Source organism: Populus nigra, chromosome 8 (genome assembly GCF_951802175.1).
Source record: "Populus nigra chromosome 8, ddPopNigr1.1, whole genome shotgun sequence".
Classification (NCBI taxonomy): domain Eukaryota; kingdom Viridiplantae; phylum Streptophyta; class Magnoliopsida; order Malpighiales; family Salicaceae; genus Populus; species Populus nigra.
In genome coordinates this window covers 2,784,327-2,790,793 of record NC_084859.1, presented here as the reverse complement: position 1 = coordinate 2,790,793, position 6,467 = coordinate 2,784,327, and positions in this window count along the sequence as shown.

Genomic DNA, 6,467 nt, shown 5'->3' with positions numbered 1-6,467 from the left:
TGATTAATCTTAGGTATATTAAACACAATTTTTAGAGTTTTTGTACCTGGCATTGTTTCTACTTCAATTGCTCATTTTCCTTCAACCTTCATGTCGCACCCTCGCGAGTGGAGCGCGACGTCGCAGCGATCCTTGATTGATTTCGGGGTCTTTTTGTTTTTTTGTGTAAAAGGGAGTCGCCACCTAGTATTTTGGTCATTAGGAACCCTAACTGGTCTTTCAGAGATTCAAAGGCAAGGGACTGGTTGCGTAAAGGGAAGGTATTAGCACCCCTAGTACGCTCTACCTAAGGTAAGCTGCTTGGTGTTTGGTTTGCTTTATAATTGCTATGGTGTTGGTTTTTTCTAATCCCATCAGTTTTTCTAGGTTTGATTCAAATAAAATTTATTAGGATAGAAATCCAAGGAGATTCCATGTGCTTTGAAGGCTCATTTTTCCCTTGGTATTTCAAGAGTTTGCGACTCGTAAATCGCGAGGAGGGACAAAAAATTTAGAAATCTAGGGCGCTTTAAAAGCCTATTTTTGCCTTAGTGTTTTATACTCTCACAGCTCGTAAACCGTGGAGTAAAAAAATTGAAATATCCTCGATTATAATCAAGGCTTCTTTCAAGGATGTGTGCAGATTTATTATTTCTAGAAAATTATTTTGGATATTTACCACTCCGGGTTTCTTTATCCAAATATTAACAGTGAATAATAACAAATTATTCCCAATAATATTTTGGATATTCGTCCTTTAAGAATTTCTTTATTCAAACATTAGCGGTGAATAATAGATGAATTCCCCCCAAATAAGATTTTTATATTTTTTGGAATGTTGGCCAATATCCTTTGGAGTTTTACAAATATGTTGTAAAATCCATAAATGCAAGAAAACAATTTTTTTGTTGTGTTTAAGAAATCCATGCGAAAACACATTTTCAAAACTTCCAATATTTTTTGTATATAAAAAAAACATTCAAAATATGTTAGGGTATTGGCCGTATGCAACACACAAGAAAACTTTTTTTTTTCAAAAAAAAACACGAAAAACATGAGAGTCAGTTGGTAAAAAACCATACACATCCATTCCAAAATTTGTAAAAAAGAACTCAAAACACTGATATATATAAAAATAAATTTTCCCAAGCTAAATTTTACTCACATAAGATTCAGTCGGTACTAAAACCCAAATCCTATAAAAAAAATCCTTATGCACCAGAAGACTAAGATTCGGAGACCGAAACCATAACAGGAACCATAACTCACCAATTCCTTTTTTCAATCTTTTAATACTGCTGATGCGATATCGCGGTCACACAAATTAATTACCCTAGCTTCAAACACAACACACAAGATAGTATAGAACAAGCAAGGGGTCGATCCCACGAGGAAGATTCAAGTTAGATTTTTATGTAATTTGGGGGGGTTTGGACGTTATCTAGGCTAAAGCAAAAGAAAACAGAAAACTATCAAACTAAATTTAATAAAATCAGAAAATTATCAAGAGAACAAACCTTGGTCACTGATTGTGCATCAAAAGTATCATTAAGTCTCTTATTTTACATATGTATTTATTATTTTTATTTGGGTTTTTTATAATAATTGATGTGCTTTTTAGTAATGAAGTTTCTTTTAATGTCTCGATAGGTTTTTGGAGCTTAAATGAATTATTTCAGAAAATTCAACGTCGGAATTCGGAACAAAGAATTGAAGAGAAATTTAGTTGAAGATTGAAGCAAATCTTGGTTCAAATAAGTGCTCCAAATTTGCCCCAAAAATCAATTCTAGTCCAATTCTAGAAAAGAATATCATATGATTTATTTCAAGCCCAAACATGCCTTATGTTGTGTGCAAACTTCAACCATCAAACACTCAAGGTTTCAAAGTCAATCTTAGCCCAAATAATAGGTACATTTGTATCCTTATTTGATGCTTAAATTCAGCCCCAAATCACCCTCCAAATCAGCCCAAACACAATCCATGATCCTACATGTCCACACAATAAATAACATTTGATTTATTTGGGTAATTCATTGATCCAAGAGGGCAAGCACATGGATGGAAAGCTGGAGGGGACATTGTGACATTATTTTGGGTCAAAAGAAGAAAGAGACAACTCATAAAGGAGGAAGAAAAACGTGCACCAAAGTGTTCTCCAAGCTGGCCTGGTTTGATTTTCCAGAACACCTTTCGGTGTTTTGTCCATACCTTTTGACTTAGATGTCCAAATGAGCTGTTCTTTAATGATCTGGAAAGCTAACAGAATGGCCAATAAATATGTCTCTAATAGCCATCTCCAGAGGAGGCTTCTAAGAGGGTCGAATTGCTGTCCAAAGTTAGAGTCAGATTTGTGTCCGAATTTTTACTGCAATTGTGTTGTGTTCTTCTTTATAGATTTCGATTCTTTAGATTGTAAAACTTATTATTTCAGTTTGATTTAAGTTATTTCATATTTATTAAAGTGTTATTACATATAATCATGGTTGGCTAATCTCCTTCTTGGATCCAAATCAAGGATGATGGTGGTTGAGGTGAGTTCTTTAAGATATGAATGAATCTTAATGTCTATCTTTTCATTTTCTTCATGAATGTTTATTATTGCAAAGAAATTTTAGAAATCATTTAGGTAATGTTATAATCTTGAATTTTTATGCACAAACCTTAGTTTTGGTATAGAGATTGCTTGATTCAATGTCTTACTTAATATGAAAGTACTTGTTCATTCTTAAGCAATAATCAATCTTCATCTTTTTAAACTTCATTGTAATATCTTCCGATCTAATATCACCATCGTTGATATTAGGTTGAGTTATCTTATATATGTTGAAGGAATCACCAATACATCACCATTAAAATTGATTTGGACCAAAACTTACTTTTTCTTGTCATTTAAAATCTATTTACACTTTTTCATCTTTGAAAACAAATCCATCAATCATTTTCAACCAAGTTATTGTTAATTTAATTTCTCTTGAGTTTTTTTTGTTACCTAGCTTAATTTCCAGATCTAGCTCTCTGTGGATATGACCTCGATCTTACCGAGTTAATTGCTACATCGCACACTCGTGCACTTGCGAGTTAAAACAAGCCGAACATAAAAAGCGGTCAAGCAATTTTGGCGCCGTTGCCGGGGAGCTAGCAAGCAAAGGTAACAAATTTCTATTTGATTATTGGAAAAAAAATACATAAAAATAAAAAATCAAATGGCTGGTTTTACCGCCTAAAAAAAAAAAAAATTCACCTCAACTTTTTGGATATTGGACTGTGGACTAGACTATTAATTGTTGGATTTTGGTTGGTTCAACCATTTTTCTTTTATTGTTTATTCTAATTAGTTTCTAATATTTATTGTTTATATTATAAGGCTGGTTTTACCGCCTCTTGTTTATTTTATTTTATTTTGTTGTTTATTGTTGTTATTTTTCTTATATTTATTGTCTGAAGTGCTTGGTCGGTACTACCGCCTTTTGTTCATTTTATTTTATTTTGTTGTTTATTGTTGTTATTTTTCTTATATTTATTGTTTGAAGTGCTTGGCCGGTATTACCGCCTTTTTATTCATGCTTGTTATAATTATCTTTTAATATTTATTGTTTTTAATATTGCTTATTAGTTAGAGAGTGAATTTCTTAATTTGTTGTATTTTTATTTTTGAGCTATTACTTTATCTTTTACGTTTCATTTACTTTTATTTGCAATTTTTTTTTTATTATTATTTTTCTTTTTCTTTTCCTTTCCTTTCGTATTCATATAATTGTTATATTATTATTTTTTTATCATGGCTAATGTTGAAGATGTAGAGGGTGAAGGGAGTGTTCAAGGTAATGGACCTCCACAATTCAATGATCAACCTAATTTTCGAACTCTTAGAGAGTATCTTCACCCGGCTAGACAAAGTACACCTTCGTGTATTATCTTACCTCTTAACCAACAAGCTTTCAATTTGAAACCGGGCATGATTCAACTTCTTCCCACATTTCACGGTATGGATTCTGAAAATCCATACATACACATTAAGGACTTTGAAGAGGTATGTAATACTTTTATTGATAGAACATGCACCGAGGAATCTATTCGTCTTAAATTGTTCCCATTCTCTCTAAAGGATAAAGCCAAGCTTTGGCTAAACTCCTTGCGTCCTAGGTCTATAGGTACATGGAGAGAAATGCAAGCTGAATTTTTGAAAAAATACTTCCCCACTCATAGGACGGCAGCCTTACAACGTCAAATGATGAATTTTTCTTGTAGTCCAAATGAGTCATTTCACCAAGCTTGGGAAAGGTTCAAGGACTTGTTAAATGCATGCCCTCACCATGGTTTTGAGATGTGGAGGTTAGTGAGTTTCTTCTACGACTCTCTTACCGCATATTTTAAAAAGCTAGTGTCAACCATGTGTAATGGTGAGTTTTATGACAAAGAACCAAGTGAAGCCTTTGATTTCTTTGATCAATTGGCTGAAAACACAAAGCAATGGGAGACTTCTCTCCCACTTCATGTTGAGTCTAGAAACACCATTTCTCATTCAAGTGGGAAGTTCCAATTGAAAGAGACTGATGACCTTAATGCTAGATTAGCCTCATTGGCCTGGAAAGTAGAGTCTCTTGAGATTAAAAAAGTGCATGTCATGAGTGAACAACAAGAGGAAAGTTGTGTTGTTTGTGAGAGCAAAGGGCATAGGACAACTGAGTGTCCTATCATTCCAGCCTTCAAGGAAGTGCTATATGGCCAAACTTCTGATTCAAGTAATGCTAGAAAGCCATTTTCAAACCAAGTAGGCAATCCCTACTCCGAGACCTACAATCCTGGATGGAGGAACCACCCAAATTTTGGATGGAGAAATGAGGGCCCTTCAGTACCTCAAACATTTCAACCTCCACCCCAACCATTTCATGCTCCCACACATAATACATACCAACCACCACATAAGAGATCCCTAGAGGATACTCTTCAACAATTCATGCAAACACAAGGAGGAATCAACAACCAAGCTTACAAATTTCAAGACCAGACCAATAGGACCTTAGATGACATTCGAAGTCAACTAACCAAGTTGACTCAATCACTAAGCATTCAAGAGAAGGGAAAGATCCCAGCTCAACCAATGCCAAATCCTAGAGGTCAGGTACACATGAGTGAATCCTCATCTAGTGAACCTTCAAACCATGAACAAGTCCAAGCCATCACTACCCTTAGAAATGGAAAGATTGTTGACAAAGCTATAGGTTTTGAGATTCTTAGAGGTATTGTGAAGGAGAAATCTAAGGAAAGTGAAGAGGAAATCAAAACACAAGTGACAAATGAGAGCTTGAGTGACAAAGAAGGTGAGATAAATGAGAAAGAGATGAGTGAGAAAGGAGATGATTCAAGAAAAATTGGAGTCAAAGTGAGTGATTTAGAATTTGTTCCTAGAGCACCATTTCCACAAAGGTTAGGGAAACCTAAACATGATCTTATGAACTCAGAAATCTATGAATTGTTCAAACAAGTGAAAGTCAACATTCCACTCCTTGATGCAATTAAACAAGTCCCTTCTTATGCAAAGTTCCTCAAGGACTTATGCACAGTCAAAAGGAGATTGAATGTGAAAGAAAAAGCCTTTCTAACTGAACATGCTAGTGCTATCATCCAGTTTAAGACCCCTCCCAAATACAAAGATCCTGGTTGCCCTACCGTTTCATGCATTATTGGAAGTCATAAGATAAACCAAGCTTTGTTGGATTTAGGAGCAAGTGTGAATTTGATACCCTACACTGTTTATGAACAGTTAGGTTTAGGAGAAATCAAGCCTACTCGAATCACCCTTCAATTAGCTGATAGGTCAATCAAGATTCCCAGGGGTATTGTTGAGGATGTGTTGGTCCAAGTAGATAAATTCTACTTTCCTGTTGATTTTGTAGTGCTAGACACCGCACCTATTGAAGGTTCTAATGCTCCCATCCCAGTCATCTTAGGTAGACCTTTCCTAGCTACATCTAATGCTTTAATCAAATGTAGGAATGGGGTGATGAAATTGTCTTTTGGGAACATGACTGTGGAGATGAACATATTTAATGTCTCTAAACAAATTGGTGAACATGAGGACATTAGAGAGGTAGATTTGATCCAAACAGTTTGTCAAGAACACTTTGAGAGAGAGTGGATCAAGGATCCATTGGAGAGAACTTTAATTCATGATGAAAGATTTTGTTCTTTGGAATGTGTTGATGAGGAAGTAAAAGAACTCGAGACTTATTTAGATCCAATGCCTATTATGTCAATAGGTCAATGGACCCCAACGTTTGAGCCTTTGATTTCACCGCAAGTGAAAGCTGAGGCATCTCTTGTCCAACCTTATAAACCAGAAAGGAAGCCTTTACCGAGTGATATTAAGTATGCATTTCTAGGGGAAGATGAATCATATCCTATTGTGATTTCATCAAAACTTAGCATAAAGCAGGAACAAGAACTTTTGAGAGTGGTGAGAAAACACAAGAAAGCAATTGGGT